This window comes from Phalacrocorax aristotelis, chromosome Z, assembly GCF_949628215.1.
Source record: "Phalacrocorax aristotelis chromosome Z, bGulAri2.1, whole genome shotgun sequence".
NCBI classification, from domain to species: Eukaryota; Metazoa; Chordata; class Aves; order Suliformes; family Phalacrocoracidae; genus Phalacrocorax; species Phalacrocorax aristotelis.
In genome coordinates, this window is record NC_134311.1 from 68,459,342 (window position 1) to 68,477,440 (window position 18,099).

The following is an 18,099-nucleotide window of genomic DNA, read 5'->3' on the forward strand; positions in this document are numbered from 1 at the left end:
ACAGCCAATTTCAATATTGGGGGGAGGGTGGGAAGGAGGAGAGTTGAGCAAACCTTTACTAATGAAAAAGGATTACACTTTTTTTAAAAGTTGGATGTTTAAAATAACATCAAAGAAATGCAGAAATCTAAGTCTCAGTATGGGAGCGGCTTGTTTTGGATTAGTTAAGCCTGTTTCTGAAGTACTCATGTGGCCTTTCCAGAAAGTATATTCTAACTACATCACATATACAAGCTCTCAATTACAAAAGCAAGGAGATAATGAGGATGACACATAATAAACACAGCAAAAAAAACTACATAGTAAAAGAAAAATGTGCTCTTAAAACTACTTCTTGAAAGAAGTGACTGGTAAAATCTCAGCATAAGTGTACTATTACTACTTCTGTATTCATTAATATATGACAAATATTTTTTCTTTATATAAGTAAGTCACACCTTGTATTTGTGTGTATGAGAAAGCTGGTTATCAATTAATGACTGAGACAGCAAAAATTTCCTCTTCCCATTTGTGAACTTTATTTCTGTGAGTTGCAGATATCATTTTATTGATTAAATAGAAATCCACGTGTATCTTATAAATACATCCCTGAATTCTAAGCTGACATGCTAAAATAACGTCTCAGGCCAGGGACACAGTTCAAGTTACCGACTGAACTGCCAAGCTGACTATGTTATGGGCATATGGAGAAGGCCCAAGAACTCCTCCATGAAGGTTAGAGTAGCCCTCACAGGATCATGCCAAGGCAATCCACACTAAATCCTTCCATCCCTGCCTGCCTGTTCTGCGTATTTTCTATGTACTTTATTCTCCAGACACTTACTCCAAATGACAACCATCTTCTTTTCTTAAGGATCTAAAACTTACAACTGCGGAAGAAAGGGCTAATTATAGCCCTCAGTTTCTCTGAGGCTTTAATACAAAGCTTTCTACTACAGAATTCAGAGAGCGCTATTGTCCTGGCTGTTGCTAAGGCAGAGGTAAACTGTAGCCCATATGCTACAGATACATGAACAATCACAACTGACCATGCAGATAAATTAATAAACTGAAGACTGGATTACTCATCAATGCTTAATTTTTAATAGAATTTACACAATTGCATGCCGAGCACTTTATTTTCGTAACTTGTTGAACAATTTGCAGTTTTAAAATGTGGGTAATCATATTTGAAGGGCCAGAAAGTACCGATGTTGAAAAAACAAAAACACCAATGAAATCGGATTATCACAACGGCATCTTTTAATTACTTAAAAACTAAACATTTAAAAACATTTCTAAAATAAGTGTGCTATGCATTTCAGGTCACCCTGTTATCAGAAAAATATCGTTATAGCCATTTGCCTACCGTAATTCACTGATAAATGAAAATAAGTATGTACAGAGTAAGACGTAAACCACAGCACTGCTATAAATATAGATTTGTAGCACAGTACCTTTGAGGGAAAACTAAAACTGATCTTTGCAGTATTCCCTCAGATACAGGTGATAACACCCACCTTTTAGAGAGGTAGCTTGATCTTTCTCGTGTGAAATAGTAACATTATTTCACAAGTTACAGGCTCGTTTTGGAGAAGATGCTCAGTTCTCTGCAGTTTTCCTATTGTAGAAGGAATAGAATTGGTTTGCCTTTTTTCCAAACTAGAAATTACTTTAGCACAAAGGAGACCCAGAGGCTACACATCTTTATGGGAATATTCTGGCAATACAGAAGCATTAGAAATGAAGCATGATACCCTTCTAGTTCTAGTCACACTCCATTTGAACAGAAACCAGAAGCAGCTGAAATGGATCAAGACCTCAACTACCTTAAATTTCCATCATTTGATATATATACTGAAGTAGCAATAAGGAGTAGATAGTTCTCAGTCTTCCCTTTTTACACCAGATGCCGAGGCACCCATGCAGGTAGGGACACTGACCTTTGCTAGCTTTCCTCCAGGCCGTCAAACAACTGAGCTTCTGCTCTGCTGTCCAGGAGGGTAAATGCTAACTTACCATCAACCTCTGTGATAAAGCATGCATCTGAGAGGAGAGCAACTAAGTAGCAGCAACAAGGAAAAGATCTGTTCCTGTAGCAACAGGATGTTTACCTCTGCAAAAAATTAACTTAAACTCTTCACATTGAACTCACAGGACATGATCCAGTGGCACATCTCAATTCATAATCCGTTTTTCTCTTTAACAGTTGCCATGGAAGACCATAAATTAGAGCTTGCAGAACCACAAGTGGCCTTCCCAGGCCACATGTTTGACATTATTGTCTGCATGCTTTGGCACACATGATAATATTTGTATCTGAGACACGAATTCATACTGACAGTAGTATTCTATACAGTACTGAACTGCTATCTCACATAATTCAATATTCATTTACATTTGTGTTTTCCAGTTTCATATTACAAGGAACTTGAGCTCCCTCCACTGCTAATTATTCCCACTGTTTTCTCACAACATCCTATTCTAGATTTTCTAAGACACTGGCTGTCAAGTAGGTATTTCTTATTTCTGAAAGATATTAAGGCAAATTTTCAAACATGACTGTGTGCTTTTCAGTGGACAAATGTCCAAGTTATCACCCAATCACAAATATAAGCCTTTTACACAGGTGATTACAAAAGAATCTTTCAAGTTATCTGAAGATAATTAATCTACATTATAACATACCCCAATGAGTATGTTAGTAAGCTCCGTGAGCGATGAACTTATTAAACTATGTTCAGAGTTCAGAGAGTGATTGCAAAGAAATCCCAACAAGTGGGACCCCACCACTACATCTTAGCGATCAGCACTCCAGGCCACAACCCACACCCACCCCATCTCCCCGAAATACAAACACCTTTAACTTACAAAGATTCATCAAATGCTTAACAATGATTATGACAAAACCCAAATTAACCACAGAACAATACTAAGTAACTAAGACAGAACCATTAAAGCTACTGCTGGTTTTAATGGGGTAAATCTAATCTACAAAATGATTACAAATTATTTAAAGAAAAACAAAAATGCTTCTTAAATAGTCTTCTGTGCAGCAAGACTATTTACTACTATAGCCATTGAGTTCAGTGAATAAATATTCTATTGTATTTGAATACACTAATGTTTAGGGACTAAGCCATCTAAAGCCCAACTGAAATTCTATCTTATTTCAGGAAGGAAATATGTTGGTATCTATCAATTTCAAGTAATTATACCTGTATAAACGCACTGAAGGCAACCAATTTGGAGAAGTCTAATTTTAAAGCATTACTTGACACATGAGCCCATTAATGAACCTGTGTGTAACTTGATTTGCAGGATATTTATTCATCGTAATAATCCATGTTAAACTAAACTGAATTATTTCTATCAAGGTGAATGTCATTTTACTAATAAAACCTCTAAGTTCTCTACAGCAATTTAATGTCTTTGGTAACTGATGCTATTTCTATAGGGTCACCTTAAAACTAGAGTAGGTCTATCTTCTAATTTTTATTTGTTTTTCATTACAAAATAGCATAAGCATGTAAGCCTCATCATCATAAAACTGACGAGGTTTTTCTGTTCTTCTTTAAAATAGTTATCTGCTTATACCTATAACAAGCTTTAAGGCATCTTCTAACAGGATTTCAAAATGAGTGTATTATACAATGAGATATTTCACTAAATTTTAATGTCCTTCCCAAAACATTTGTTCAAATTTACACCTGTATCAGTAATTACATGCAAGTAGATGTTCAACAGTTTTAAATACTGTTTTCTCCCAGAAAACACAGGGTTGCATGGAGTGTCAGCCACATTTGGGCAAGTTGCTTAGCCCAGGCTCTCAAGTTACTGTGTACTGACTTTCAATAATTGTGCATATACACTTAGCCCATGAAAAATGCAAACTAATTCAACCTTAGCCAGCAGTGAAACAGGGTTAAAATAAATCAAGTCACGTGCAATTGCCACAGGCTACATGTACACAACTCAACATTCACTGTAGCTGAGCACGCAATAACTTCAAATTATCAGGACTTAAGTTATGTTGAATCCTCAATAGTCCTTCTAGAGAGTTTTTTATAAGACTACACTGGCTAATTATTTATCAAGATGTGATTAAGAATTCGCTTAATCCCATGACATCATAGGTCTACTTTGAGCCTAGAAAAAGAATTTGCCAGGAATAAACAAACAGTTACAGAAAAAGAGAGAAACCCTATTCTGAAGTCTACAAATTCAATACAATCATTTAACATGGCACTAAATTAAATAAGTAGCTTTTATTATTCTTTCTCCAGGTTGCAGGCTAGGATTACTGTGTCATGTGAAAACTGAGAATGTTTACCTTCCTTTACTTTATGAGGGCTTGTTCATGTCATGATATTTAGAGAATTATGGACAAAACACTTTTAAACCATACCATTTTCTATTGCTACTCCTCAAATATTTTAATGATATTTCTATGGTAAAAATAAATTATTTCTGTAAATAACATGACTAAACTTTACATCATGCTAGACAGAACCAGAGGGAGTTTCTCCAGTGAGTAAATATGCAGACCTGTAACTCTAAATAATCTTTTATAATAGTGACCCTAGAGTGCACAGTGTGTTCCTACAACTCTCTCAGCCATTAGACACCTAAATTATCAGCAGAGAAGTTCACCCACAGCTTTGCTTCAGTACGTGTCAGAACTGCCACTATTTTTGCAGAACTAAGCAGCTCAACACCTGTTTTACACCTAAGCCTGGAAAAGATCTTCAGAGTAGGAGAGTCCAGTCATACACATGCTTTGAACATGCCCAACACACAAAACAGATTGCTTCACACCGCATACTAGCCACCACCTCCACCCCTTCACTCAAAATCTCAACAGGACAGAGGAAGAGCAGTTGCTCAGGATATCAGACACACAGATTCTAAAACCCTCCTCAGCAGCAGGAGGTTCAGACATGCATTTGTCAGTATCCTTTAGAGTCTTTGACTGGCTCTAAGATTTTATGGGGTAGCGAGCATTCCCTCCTCCTTTTGTCGAATGAGTACTACCTCACAGTGCAAAGAAAATTAGTTAGAATGGAAAAAGCCCGAAAAAGAGAATTTGATTATCCAATAAATTTATTTAAACTCTTAGGAGATAAAAATCTCTCCACTGTTTTCTATTGACTAACCAATATGGATCCCTTACTCAGCACCACAGGAGTTATGAGTTCCATTCTGCATGCTCATACATCTCAAACTTTTGACTGACACTCAAGGGCTGACCTGTTCAGCAGCAGTATCACAACAACAAAGTCCCTTTTTGATCTCACTCCAATTCCTTTTTATCATGAAGAACTCAACATTAAAAATTTTACTTACTGCACTGTGACAGCTGGTTTACAAGACAATGCTTAAAAAGATACAGTAACGCATTTCCGTATGTTAAAATCCGTACCATTAAAAATGTTGAAGACTGACTTCAAAAAAACATCTAAAACAGAACACTCAATACAGGAAAGCTGACATCAATAAATACTCAAACATTACTTTTTCTGTGTATCAACTCAAAGCTTTCTAGACTTCTACCAGGAAATCCCACACCCCCAGGCTGAAAGATCACATTTGCAAAGTCAACCAGAAGTTAATAAATGCCCCTTGCGCTCAAGAATTCTGACACAGTCCTTGGATTATGTAATTGTGTAGCACTCCCCTCCCATCCCTGGGCCCAATCTTCATTCAGTTTACAGGAGGGATCTGCTCTGGAAATGAATCATAGGCTATTCATAAGGCTGTACAGTCTGTTGTATACATGAGTCTCCAATTGCAAGTAAAAATGAAAGAGAAGTATGAAGGGAAAAAGGCTGCAGATCAGACAGCAGGAAACAGAAAAATGCCTCTTGGGAATCTCATTCTATTACTAACGGTAAATATTTCTGTGTTCCTTTTTTCTTGTATGCTCTAAAACCTAATCTGAAGCACTGATTAGTCATATTTGTAACCCAAATTAACAAAATCAGTTCTGATATTATCACACATGTTACAAAAATCAAGTTAACTTAAAAGTCAGGTTCTACAGTTGCTCCAGTTAGACTTCCAATGTTATAGAGACCAACTTTTGCACCTCAGCTCCCAACTAGCATGATTACATACTCTCCTCAAAAACATTTTAAAAAAGAACTATTTGTGAAGCATTCCAATATTACAATACATGTCACAGAAAAGCCTGTGAGGAAATTGAGAATTCTATCTCTGCAGCAGGGCTTAATGATGTTAAGTGATTAAGGACTATGCATTGAACACCACAGAAAAATCAAAATACTTAATCATAAGAAACAGGAACTGGAAACTATCTCAAGAGTCTATTCCTTTTTCTTAAGGCAGAATCAACAATATCTAAGGCCAATCATAGAAGATGTTAATATAACATGTTCTGTTTTAAAAACAAAACAAAACAAAACAACCAACCAATCAACCCACTCCATTAAGGAGGCTATATTCATTCCACATAGTCAGTGAAATAAGCATCCTGTTGTAAGAAAAAATGCAGACTTAAGGACTACCACAATGCATTCACAAAGATGCCAAATGCAGACTACACAGGTAATCTGAACTACAGCACTCCCTATCATTTGCTCTTAAAAGAAGTACTCCGTATTTCTGAGCTTTTTTTTTTAGTATGTGATTTCCTCAGCTTAAAACAAAAAAAAAGACAATTCAAACAATGAATTCCTGTGTGTGAAATAATGCTTCTTTGCCCAGCCAATCCTTGTTTTGTACTTCTGGCTTCTCAGGCAATTTGTTCTTCCCCTCTCTGGCCTCTCTCAGTACATATTCCCACCCATTCCCATCCCTGAACTGCTTCCCTTAACCGTACACCCAATTCCAAAGCACCCCTCTATCTTGGATTCTTGCTAAGGCTGTTTCACAGCTCTTCCTGTATCTTTACTAAGGACATTTGTATCTGTCCCTCCAGCTCCTTTATCCAGCCCTCACAGTTCAGTCATGACTTCCTTAGGAACACCAAGGTCCTACCCTCCTCCCAACTCCTGCCCTTCAAACTCCCATTCCTTCCCCATCCTGTATAAATCTGGTTCCAGTCCAGCACTTCTCCTCCATGTGTTCACCCTTCCAGTCACCTGCAACCTCAGTTCATGTCTTTTCCACATTCAAATGAATCAGCACTGTGGATAAGCAGGGAATGGACACCAGAAAACTAAGAGTCTGTACTGCATCTCACTGCCTAGAACTGTACTTATCAGGAAAGTCCTGTTGTTTATACAAAGTTTTTCAACATTAATGCCTACAATCAGAGAATTCAGTCAGTCCAGTTTTTGGAAACACTTTCAAATGGCAACAAAATGCACACCCCTAATGCAAAAAGTCACCTAACTCTCAAATTTTAAATTCCTTTCCCAAAGAACTGGGTTGTTCCAATTACTTGGAGAAAAGGTCAGAAATAATTTTTAAACATTTGTTTTTTCTATCATGACCCTTAGGAGCCAGTGAACTACTTTGGCTTTAAGCTTTATTAAAAGAATCAGTTAATAACGAGCAGCCACCCAGCATGGAAGATTTCAGCCCAGATTACTGAAGTTTAGCAAACTCAGAGGTAAAATCAGCACCTTTAAACACCATCAGGAAACTGAGAGGAGTAACTATCTATACAAGACAAGCAGGGATTAACACGCATTCTTAAAGTCAACTGGTAACTCTGTTAAACAATGTTTCAATTTGTTGTAACTGCCAAATTTTAATAGGATACACTGAAGTTTTTCTATGTCACAGGCTATGCCTCAACCTGTGTTTAAGGGAACTGCCAGTGTGGTATTCACCCTCAATGTAGTGTGAAACTAGCATGCTAGTAGAATAACATTGATTTCCCATTATTTAAAAAAGAAAAAAAAAAAAAAAGAAAAGAAAAAAGGAAAACCTAGCATCCACATAGTAAAAAGCAATTGTATCTCCTTAGCTTGAACTAGAACTTTAACAAACAAACCAGGCAGATTTTTAATTTTCTTGGGGGGGGGGCGGGGGGGGTGGGGAGAAATCGAAGTTGAACTGATCTTGGATCTCCACAAAGCACTCCCCATGAGTTCTCACTGCAGTCTTACTCGAGTCTTACCAAAGTTTTCCCAACTTTTAGACTACAAAAAGTAGGTTCCAGATTTTTTTTCTATAGGCACTAAAGTAGCTGCTGTGCATAGCATTTGATGAGGACTCTGTAAATTTTATTTCCCATCCTTAATATCCAGCAAGCATATCTGAAGAAGAAAGGGAAGAAACACATCTGAATAGAAAACAGCATGCAAGAAAGGGGGACAGTCTGTATGAAAACCTAACGATTAAAAATAATATTTCAGAGACGACGTATTTGTAACCTCATCCTTTCTGAGTCAACACAGAGGAGAGACTGTTAGCTCAAACATGAGATAGGGGTTGCACTATCACAGACACATATTTACATTCAAGGAGCTTGATAAATTACATTTTATTAAAAAGAAAAAAAGAGGGAAAAGGTTAATACTATAAAACCAAGCATTAAAGTATTAAGAAATGTCAGAATTGTGGTTGCTTACAATTTCAGTTTAGTCCTTTGTGCATTATGATAGTCATTCATGAAATTATCATATACTGCTTTTTGTTATTCACAGGATCTCTGCCTCATATATGGCACATCTCACAGAACAAATCAGAGTTACAGAGTAAAAGGACGTTCCTACTGTGGGACATTACACTTTTTTACTATGGAATTTGAATAAACTGTAGTTAATAAAGCTGATTGATTAAAAACAGTTTCCCATCCAAGAGATCTTTTGCTGGAAGCTGCCATTTATAAAAATAAACTCCTCTTTAAAAAAAAAAAACACAAAAAACCCACACACACACCAAAACAAAAACAAAAAACCCCCAACACTTCAAAAAACACACCAAACTTATTTTCACAGAAAACTTTCATCATAAGTAAAGACAGAAAGAAAAAAAAAGGAAAAAAGAAAAGACCGAGCACTACTTATTCTACCTGTTCCATAATATCCTCACAGCCTCTGGGCCTGGCCTAGAGCATATGATGTAAAAAGCCATATCAGGGGAAAAAAGTTCAAGAACTTGTCTGCCGAAAGATATTAGGCATTTGGACCTGGACTTCCTACATCCCAAAAGCAACGTTCTGGCTAGGAATGCACTTGCTACACCTCGGAACGGTCTTGCTTTCGTAACAGTGACATATAGCAGCTAAAAGACAGATGGACATCACAATGAAATCGTCTGACCACCAGGCTGCAGAGGTTTCTCTATTCAGCCCGTTTACATCAACTACAACAATTTTTGGTTTAAGAGACAGAGCTTTACCCTAACAGCCAATAACCAGTGATTAGGATATGCTTCAGTCCTACTTCCTGCTGGAAGTTAACAAGAGTAACACTTTGAATCTCTGTCTCCAATATTGCAGGCAAGCCACTTAATATGTTGAAAGGCAGTGCACTCACAACCACAAATAAAGTCAAAGAAAACAACATTATGAACTTACTACAAGCTGTAAAGTAACTCCAAAAATCTGAAGAATAAAGCACGTCACACTACACAAGATTTATAAGCACTTTCAAACTCACTATTTTGACTCTGTTTCAGTCTTCCATCTGTAAAATGGACATAATATTTTACGGATGTACAAAAAAAAGTTCTCTAATGTTTGTGAAGTGCAGATTTTTACTTTGAGATAATTCCTACAAATTAACAGATTAAAACACTTAGCATTCATGAAAGTTTTGGGTGTATACAGCAGGTAATAAGGCAGCAGGCTGCACACTGATGAAGAAAAACAAATACATAAACTACATTATAAAAGTATACCAGTCAGCTGGTATTTCCCATGCACCGTATAAGGCATTGAACTGGGGATGCAAGGTAGGTTAACTACAACAATGTAGTTAAAGGCCCAGTGTATGGAGAAGGGGGCTGGATTGTTTGTTTCTGTAACCTTGGTCTGCTATTTCCTTATCCGAGTCCCTTACTTTGCAGCTAGCATTATTTTACACTGTTCCTCTAGAATGTACTGCATGTTTACATATACCTACTGCTACAAAAACCAAAGTGCTTCAAACCACAGCAGTAGTCTGAAAAATTAAAATATCAACCCATGTAAAGAATTTTGAGATTTCTGAATGGAAAAAACACTTAAAACCAACTGATACAAATACTGAAGGCCATAAAAATTATATTTTCTAGATTTTTTTTCTGAATTTAGCATGGAAAATATTCTTCAATGTTTATGGTTTTTTTAAAGTTCTTTGTGTAAAACAAGTAGTCACCTTCAAGTACAGTATCAACAACCACATTCAATTTGACTGGAATTCCTTTTATGTTCTACACACAACTGGGCCAAAGCCCCTTTTCCCCTCCCTTTTGCTAGTGAGATTTTCCACGGTGAACAGTAGGGACAGGAAGTGAGACACAAATCATAGGTCCTGCACAATCTCCTCAAACACAATTTCCTCACTCCTGGGGTGCTGCAGATGTCAATAAAAAGCACTTCTCTCACACCTACTTTGGGGTCAGGACCAGCTACTAAGAAGTATGCTTGTAGCACTGAGAAAACAAAGCCACAAATAGAGATGAATTATATCAAAGGTTTTTAGAATACAAGCCTTTAACAACTGTCATTTCAGAAGGACTTCCTTTTTCAGCTATTAAAAAGGATCATTATTGTACCAGGTTATTAGCAATAATAGACAGGTATCATCATTTTCAAGCATCTCCTTGTAGGTATCTCTGTGCAACTGAGTGTTTGTTACTGCCAATGATTCATATATCAGAAGCTAACCTAACATGTACTACCTCTAGTAAAGGTGTATGAAAAGCAAAACTGAAAATAAGCAGTATCATTTGAAATGACTGGTTTTTTATATGTTAAATATTTCTAGTAATGTATTTTGTGACACTAAATAGCTACCCAAACACCAGATGATCCACCTCATACCTACCACACATCAAAGCTATCACTACTCATGTTTTTCCAAATAAGTATGACCACAGTTGTTGTCAAAGTGTCTGCATATTCATGAACATTATACACTCCCCTAGAAAAATTTCTAGGAAGAAAAAATTTCTGAATTTGAAGACTTAATTTCTTTCCTAGGTCTAGATATTCAGAATAGAAAGACATAATATGCTTCTAGTTACAGCAATTATCCACTAACTTTATTTTTTTTGTGCAATATTTATGAAATATTAATATAAATTCAATATCATTACTTTAAAACTTTGTAATGTAACATACACATAAAGTATCATGCTTGCCACTGAACAGACAGAAATTTACAATAGCAACTTGTTATACCAATCCCTGGCTCAAAACTTCAAGTATTTTGCATCTAGTATCCTTCAAAATGCAGTTTATTTATATCATAGAGAAATATATACATGAAACATTTAGAATTAAGGCCGCATTGCCTTAATCATCATTAAAAAAAAAAAAAGAAAGAAAGAAAAAAGGGAAAAAAAGTGGTTCTAACCCAAGGAAATTACTATCTATTGCCTTGGTTCTGCAAGAAGACTCACATGAACATTAACATACATGGAGCCTCAAACATGCAAAAAGGTTGTACAGGAGTACCTGTACTCTTACATAGAATAGGGATCTGCAAAGGGTTTTAGGGATATAATTTTGCTTCTCTGATCCTGTTTTCTCTTAAATCAAAATATAAACATTTTGAGTGTAAAAAAATAAATTCTTTTACTGATTAGCCTGCTCCTATGTCTTTATTTTTAAAAAGTATAGAAACAGCTTTAAAAGAGAGCAAAAGGCTTCAGGGAAAGATTTTTTTGTTGGAATAACTTCAGGTAAAATATTTAAGAAGTTAAGATGAAAAAAAAGAAATAAAACCTGTACACAGGAGACAAATTCTGTGCACAGGAGGCACATGGTAGTCAAAAATACAAAATAAAAAATAACAAAAAGTATTTTTCTCTTTCAGTTAACTGTTAAAACTAACGTCTTGAGAATAATTAATTTTGTATTTCTATAACATGAATAAAAGAACTACATCCTCTTTAAGCAGTCAGCTGTTGTGATAATTAGTAGGCCAGTATAAACTCTTAACGTTAGGGAAAAGTAGTATGAAAGTGACATAGTCCTGCTTCACACCCCACCCCACCCCAAAATGTTCTAAAAAATACAATCTAAACCAAAAAAAAGTCATCTTATATACATTTCAACATTAAATATTTCTGTACGCTAAATATATTTTTCTGAGATAAAAAAATTTACAACTAAGTAAACTGTGATAAAGCAACTAATTCAGGATTAATTACATATGGCTTAGAAGAACAAAACCAAAACATTCAATACAAATCACAAACAGACAGCATCTTAAATTTCCCTTTTCAAATACACCTATTTTTCATACTAGAAAAGTGCATGCTTTCTGATTAAAAAAAAAAAAGGTGCTGTAAACACAACCCTGGCAAGATAAACTTGACAGGAACCACACAACTACAGTAGCTCATTTCCTGCTCGTATCTGGCATATTTAAAGTAAACCTCCTTAAATGAAAAATAAGTCGGAGAAGTTAACTGCTGTTAGCTCAACAAACCAATTTTTGTTAAAACGAGAGCTGTTTGAAACAGACAACGAAAAGAAACGCTACAGCTAATGTCGCTTCCTCAGCACGAAAACTACCCAAGAACTACAACTACTTCTGCACAGTCCTTTCTTTCCTGTAAAGCAGAGTTACGCTCGGCCTCTACACATGCTACGACCAAAAGAAAACAGCAATCCTGCAGCTACGCAGAGAGACGGGGACAGTCAGAGACAACTAGTGGCTCCCCCTCCAATTCGCAAAGTTTAAAAATAAAAAGCTGCTTTTTCGAAGTGTAAATGGTTCGTCTCCACGCACGTAGGCCTGAGGCCCTGTTGCAAACAGTGTCTAACAGGACCAGGCAGCACAAAGACAGGAATGGGAGATTAGTGGGAGGGAGGGAGGCCGGGATTGGGGCTCAGCAGGATCTTCAGGCTTTTTAAAATTCAAACTGCTCCCTGACCAATACAAATCACGGACACGCTACTGACTACTACACGGATTTACAGCATTAAAAACACGCCTTCTACGTGACAGCTATATTAACTTCACCCTTTTACACATGTATCAGGGCACTCAGAGGGTCGATAGCACAGTTTTATTGTAAGACTCTAAACACAATACATCAGAAAGTTACTCTATTAGATACATTAACCCCTTATTATTACAACAGATCTGCCAGAACAACTAAAAAACCTGCTGAAAAACAAATTATGTAATGTTGATACTTGCTTGCCATTTACAAATTTCCTTTTCATATGAAAGATTAAACTTTGTATCTTAAAATTTCCCTCAATTATGTAATTTCTGTATAAGTGTGTTTATTAGTTCACAAGGTGCCTGCTTTAGATCTACCCCAATTTTTAGTAACACTTTCAACTCTACCACACATAAAGCTGAGATTTACTTTACTGTAAATTAGCTACCACTCATTTATAAAGACCTGACACTTAATCAACAGTCATTTACAAAACACATTTGACCTGTTAAAATGACACCTAATTACATATTCAAACATCATGGGCACAAACAGCCAATAACAGCCTCAGGATCCCAAAGTGATATGGCCTGACCAGAAAGGACGACACTTTTTAAGCATTCCTCACTTTTCACTTTATCAAATTTACGTTTGACTCTCAAGTACTTTGTGGTAGGATCTCATCTTCACCTTTGTCCCTTAAATGTCACAAATGCAGCACTTCCCATATGATCCCTCTCCCTTTTTCTGTTCTTTAGAAGCATAAAATAGTATTTCTTCTGAATTTAGTATACATTCCTGTAATGTTTACGGCCCACGGACACTGAGATTGTGTGGAGTACCTGATACAATATGCTTGCCTATCTGTATTTCCTGGGTCTGCAGGTGTCCGTGTTGTGTCAATCATCCCACGAGCGCTAGTTTAATGCTATAAATATACTATGTGATTAACACGCTGATCAATCGCTATACTATTTAGAGATCAAACCTCTGGACGTTATAAATCCGTATGCATTCGAACTTTTGAACGTTCTGGAGGCAGCTGGTTGGAAGGAGAAGGCGATCGCGAAGAGAGGTGGTAATTTTGTTCCTGGGTATTTACATTGTCTCTCTTCCCCTATTCCTACACTTACTCCTTCCTCACTTCAGAGGGCTGTCTGCGCCGGGACCTTCCTTCCTCGCCTGCTGAAGTTGTAAATATGGCAAAGGATGAGCGCACATTTGCGGCTAATTGCATTGTTTCCTCCTCCTCCTGCTCCTCTCCGGGTTGAGGCCTGTCACCGAGAAGCCGCTTCGCCTTTCTAATCCCCGAGCTGGAGTAAAGGCGCTGGCCGGCGGGCCTGCGCTCTCCACCGGGCCTGGGCCTCCCGGCAGCCCGGGAGGAACGAATCTCCTCCGCCAAACCCGAGCGAGCAGGAAGGGGGGCTGCGAAATAAACACCTCCGGTTGCCACTGTCTCCCCTCTACCCCGGATAACAGCTAATCCCCTCCGCTCCCGGCAGCGCCGGGCCGCCGGGGCTGGGAGGCCCGGCCCGCTGCTGGAGAGGGCAGGGAGGGGAAGGGGAGACGAGGAGGGGGATTACCTGAGCAAATCGGCGTCTGAATCCAACGAGAATCCGAGAGAGAGGGAGAGAAATCCGCCCCCCTCCCTCCTCAGAGGAGCCGCCGCCGCCGCTGGGCCGCCGCCGCCGCGGAGCAGGAGGAGGAGGGGAGATAATATAACAACAATAATCCGGGCCGGGAGGGGGGCTGGCTCCTCTTCCGTCTCCTCCTCAGTGCAGCGAACATGTAGAGCCGGGGGGTGAGCGGCCGCGATAAATCCCTTCCCCCTGAGCCTGCTTCACAACATCAGCGCGGGCCGCGCCGGGCCGGGCCGCGCCGAACCGGTTCCGAGAGACACTCCGAGCGGCGGGGGGGCAGCCGGGGGAGGGGGAAGCGCTGCCCGGGGGCCGCCGCCGCTCCCTTCTTCCGTGCGTGCGGGTGCGGGAGGGCGGGGGAGGGGGCAGCCGGGGCACGGTGAGTCGGTACCGAGCGGGGGGGGGGGGTGGGGGAGGAGGAGGGGGAAGGATCCTGTGTGTGTCTCTCTCGCTCCCTCTCAGAACAAAATGCCGACCGGAAGTGCAGCTGCAGGAATGACTCCCTCCACCGGCGCCAAACACCAACAGCCTCCCCCTTCCCTCCGCCACTGCCGCCGCCTCCTCCGCGCCCGATCGCTCCCTCGCTCCGCCAGCGCCGCTTCCGCCGCCGCCGCTCCCCGCCCAGCGCCGCCGCAGCTGGAGCGGCTCCCTCCGCCTGGCCTGGCCTGGGCTGGGCCGGGCCGGGCCGGGCCGGGCCGGGCTGGGCTGGTGGCGGGCACGGCCGAGCCGTCGCTGCCCGGCTGTCGCTCCCCTTCCCCACCCCTCCGCCTGCTGCCGGAGTTTCTCTTTCTGTTTTTCCCCCCTCCTGGTGTGCAGAACGGGACCGGAGTTAACGCTCAGGCCTGCGTTGAGAGGACGGCAGCCAGCAATTTCTGAAGAACCGGCCGTTGAAAAAAAAAAAAAAGAAAAAAAAAAAACCCCACACCTTTTGGGTTTTATTTTTTGTCTTCCTCCGGGATGGCGGGGCGGACCGCAAAGCGCCGCCTGGCAGGGGTAGAGCTGAAAGGGCGCCTTTAAGCCGAGCGCAGGCGGGAGGCGCCGGTGCCGCTCGCGCAGTCCCGGGGTGCAGCGAGGCCGCGCCGCAGGAACCGAAAGGCCCGATGCGGGAAGCGTTGCCGGGGCGAGGGAGCGCCAGGTGGACGTGCCGGACTGGAGCGGCTCTTAAAAAACAGCCTTTCTGGACGAGGACGGGGGAGGATGCTGAGGGTGAGGTGAAGGGTACCCCGCTGGGGCCAGACGCTCCCCGCCGCCACCAGATTTACTGGAAATATTTTAATTGTGGGTTGTAAAGGAGTGTTTGGAGACAGAGAATGTATGTCCTAGTCCGGCAGATTTTCCGGTGTTCTTCCGCACAGGTAACACTGAATAACGACGGCACAGGACAGTCGTGAAGAAGCATTTATATCTGACGAATTAACTGTGCCTTTTTGTAGTCGCTTAATTCGTTTTGCTCCTCAGCAATTGGACAAAAATCCCGTGCTTCCTGGACGAAACCCTGCTTGCCTGTCGAATTCAGGATACAGTTGGACACAGGTGTAAATACCCCGTGACGTACACACCCATTCGGCTCTGGATGGACACTGCACAAAGGGGTCATACCTTACACGAATGCACTTGCATCTTTCCAGGTCTTAGGATTTCTTGAATAACGCTCTGTCTTTAGTACAGATTTAAAATGCCTCTCTCGAGCTTAAACAACTATTAAGTCCATAATGTGGGATGAATCAAAGTTTGTTTTACAATAGTATGTTGTGTGACGGTACAGAAATGAAGACGGCACTGGAGAGGACAGTAATTCAGTACTGGAAACACAAATATCTAATGAGTACGCAATCATGTGAGTTTGGTGGAGGCAGAGTAAACAGGGCTCTGATAAAAACGTGTCGCATACCTTTGTTCCAAGTTAATTGAGAAGATCCCAATCCTAAATTTATGCATTTATACCTTAAGGTTATCCATTTGAAATAAAGGGAAATAACTGCAGTAGTAAATGGAGTGTTCCTAAGTCTTTGCACTTAATTTAGTACAGTGTGAATCTGTAACTCAAGGGGGGAAATATTTATCTTCTCTTGGTAATAAAGTTTAATGGACTACCTGTTTGGAGGTCACACACCCATACGTATGTGAGCACATACACCTACAGATTCACAGGAAAATGTGATTCTAAATGGCAAAGTTGGCCCAGCAACACTACCTCATTCGACTTTTTGTTACCAATTCATCCTGATCAAGTCCTTCTGTGAATTTAGGGTTTTTTCCTTACTTGGTGACTTAGTGTATAAATAAAATGCAAACACTGAAATTTTCCTGTTCCAGTGCCAGATATGGTTTAGCCAGTGCAAGCACCATGGTAAGACACAACACCTATTGGACTACTGTTTCAGTCACAACTTCCCTGTGACAAAGTCATTGGACCATTTTATGCTTTTAATATCCCATTCAACTGAAAGAATATGTAGAAATTACTATTTGGCCTGAGTACTACAATGTTATTACCTGCACAAGAGAACAACTAATTTACATCATTTGTTTTAGAAGGTGGCATTTTAACATGAGTGAGCAAATCAGGATTTTTTTTCCCTTACGTGAAATTAAGTATTTTTTATTCCTTTAGATATTACTGTAATCCACTTTTTAAGAGGAAAGATCAAATTCTTCAGTGGCATTCAGACAAGCAGTTCCTCATATTCCTGTTGTCTTCAAAGATCCACTGACAGCAATTTATTGCAGAAAGGAGGCTCTGTTCCTAAAAATTACTTTAGTGTACATGGGGTTCAAATGGCCAGAAAAAGGGATAAATCAAGTATTTCAGAATATTACCTGAAAACATGTCATGATACTTTAAACCTTATTTCTGTTCCACGCCTTAGTCATGGGGTGGAGATAGTCCTGATCTGTATGGGAGGAGCTACGCAGCCACACAACCATGACTGGTACACTAAGGAGAATACGGGGCACCGAACACGGCCGGTGGCAGCACAGACGAGGGCAAAGCTCTTTGAATTCCCCTGATAAATCCACACCTATGTAGTCCTGAAAATGGACTGCAGGTTTCAGGGTGAAGCTTTAGAACCTAATCCTACTCCCTCTGATGTCAAGGGCGAATGTGTCTTTTGCCCTAAACAAACGAATGGGGTCCCACACATCTAAGCTATCTATGCAGTCGGCTATTCTGAAACTCGTTTCTTGTTCTTCAAAGAGAAAGGCAGGAATTAAAGATCTTCACACAGACACTACTGGTTTTAGAATTCGTTCCTCAAGCCATTTTCACAGAACAGACATTAAGTTGTAAGTATACCTCTCTTACCGCTCTTTACAACTGCGTACTGAGATAAGCTTTCTAGATGCAACGGCAGTGTATGTGTGTGTGTACACGAAAATAGCGAACAGACCTCTTTGGCCTCTTCATTCTGATGTTAACTTCCCTGACAGCTACATGTTGTTTATTCAGCTTCATAAATTA

General features: G+C 39.9%; 1 protein-coding gene and 1 long non-coding RNA gene across 9 annotated transcripts in view; one reads left to right on the forward strand and one right to left on the reverse strand.

Moving 5' to 3' along the window:
- NIPBL (NIPBL cohesin loading factor) overlaps positions 1-15,101 on the reverse strand; it is a 161,277-nt gene extending 146,176 nt beyond the window's left edge. For 7 of the 8 annotated variants that reach the window (XM_075079893.1, XM_075079890.1, XM_075079892.1 and 4 more), the window contains exon 1: positions 14,583-14,704. The gene's annotated coding sequence lies outside the window, so the exon portion shown is untranslated. Of the gene's footprint in view, positions 1-1,499; positions 1,601-14,582 lie in introns of all 8 variants that reach the window. The other variant, XM_075079886.1, reaches the window with a different exon arrangement.
- Positions 14,713-16,731, forward strand: LOC142050768 (uncharacterized). Its single transcript, XR_012658129.1, has 2 exons — positions 14,713-14,800; positions 15,099-16,731. It is a non-coding gene; the product is annotated as an uncharacterized LOC142050768 (long non-coding RNA).
- Positions 16,732-18,099: the final 1,368 nt, after the last annotated feature.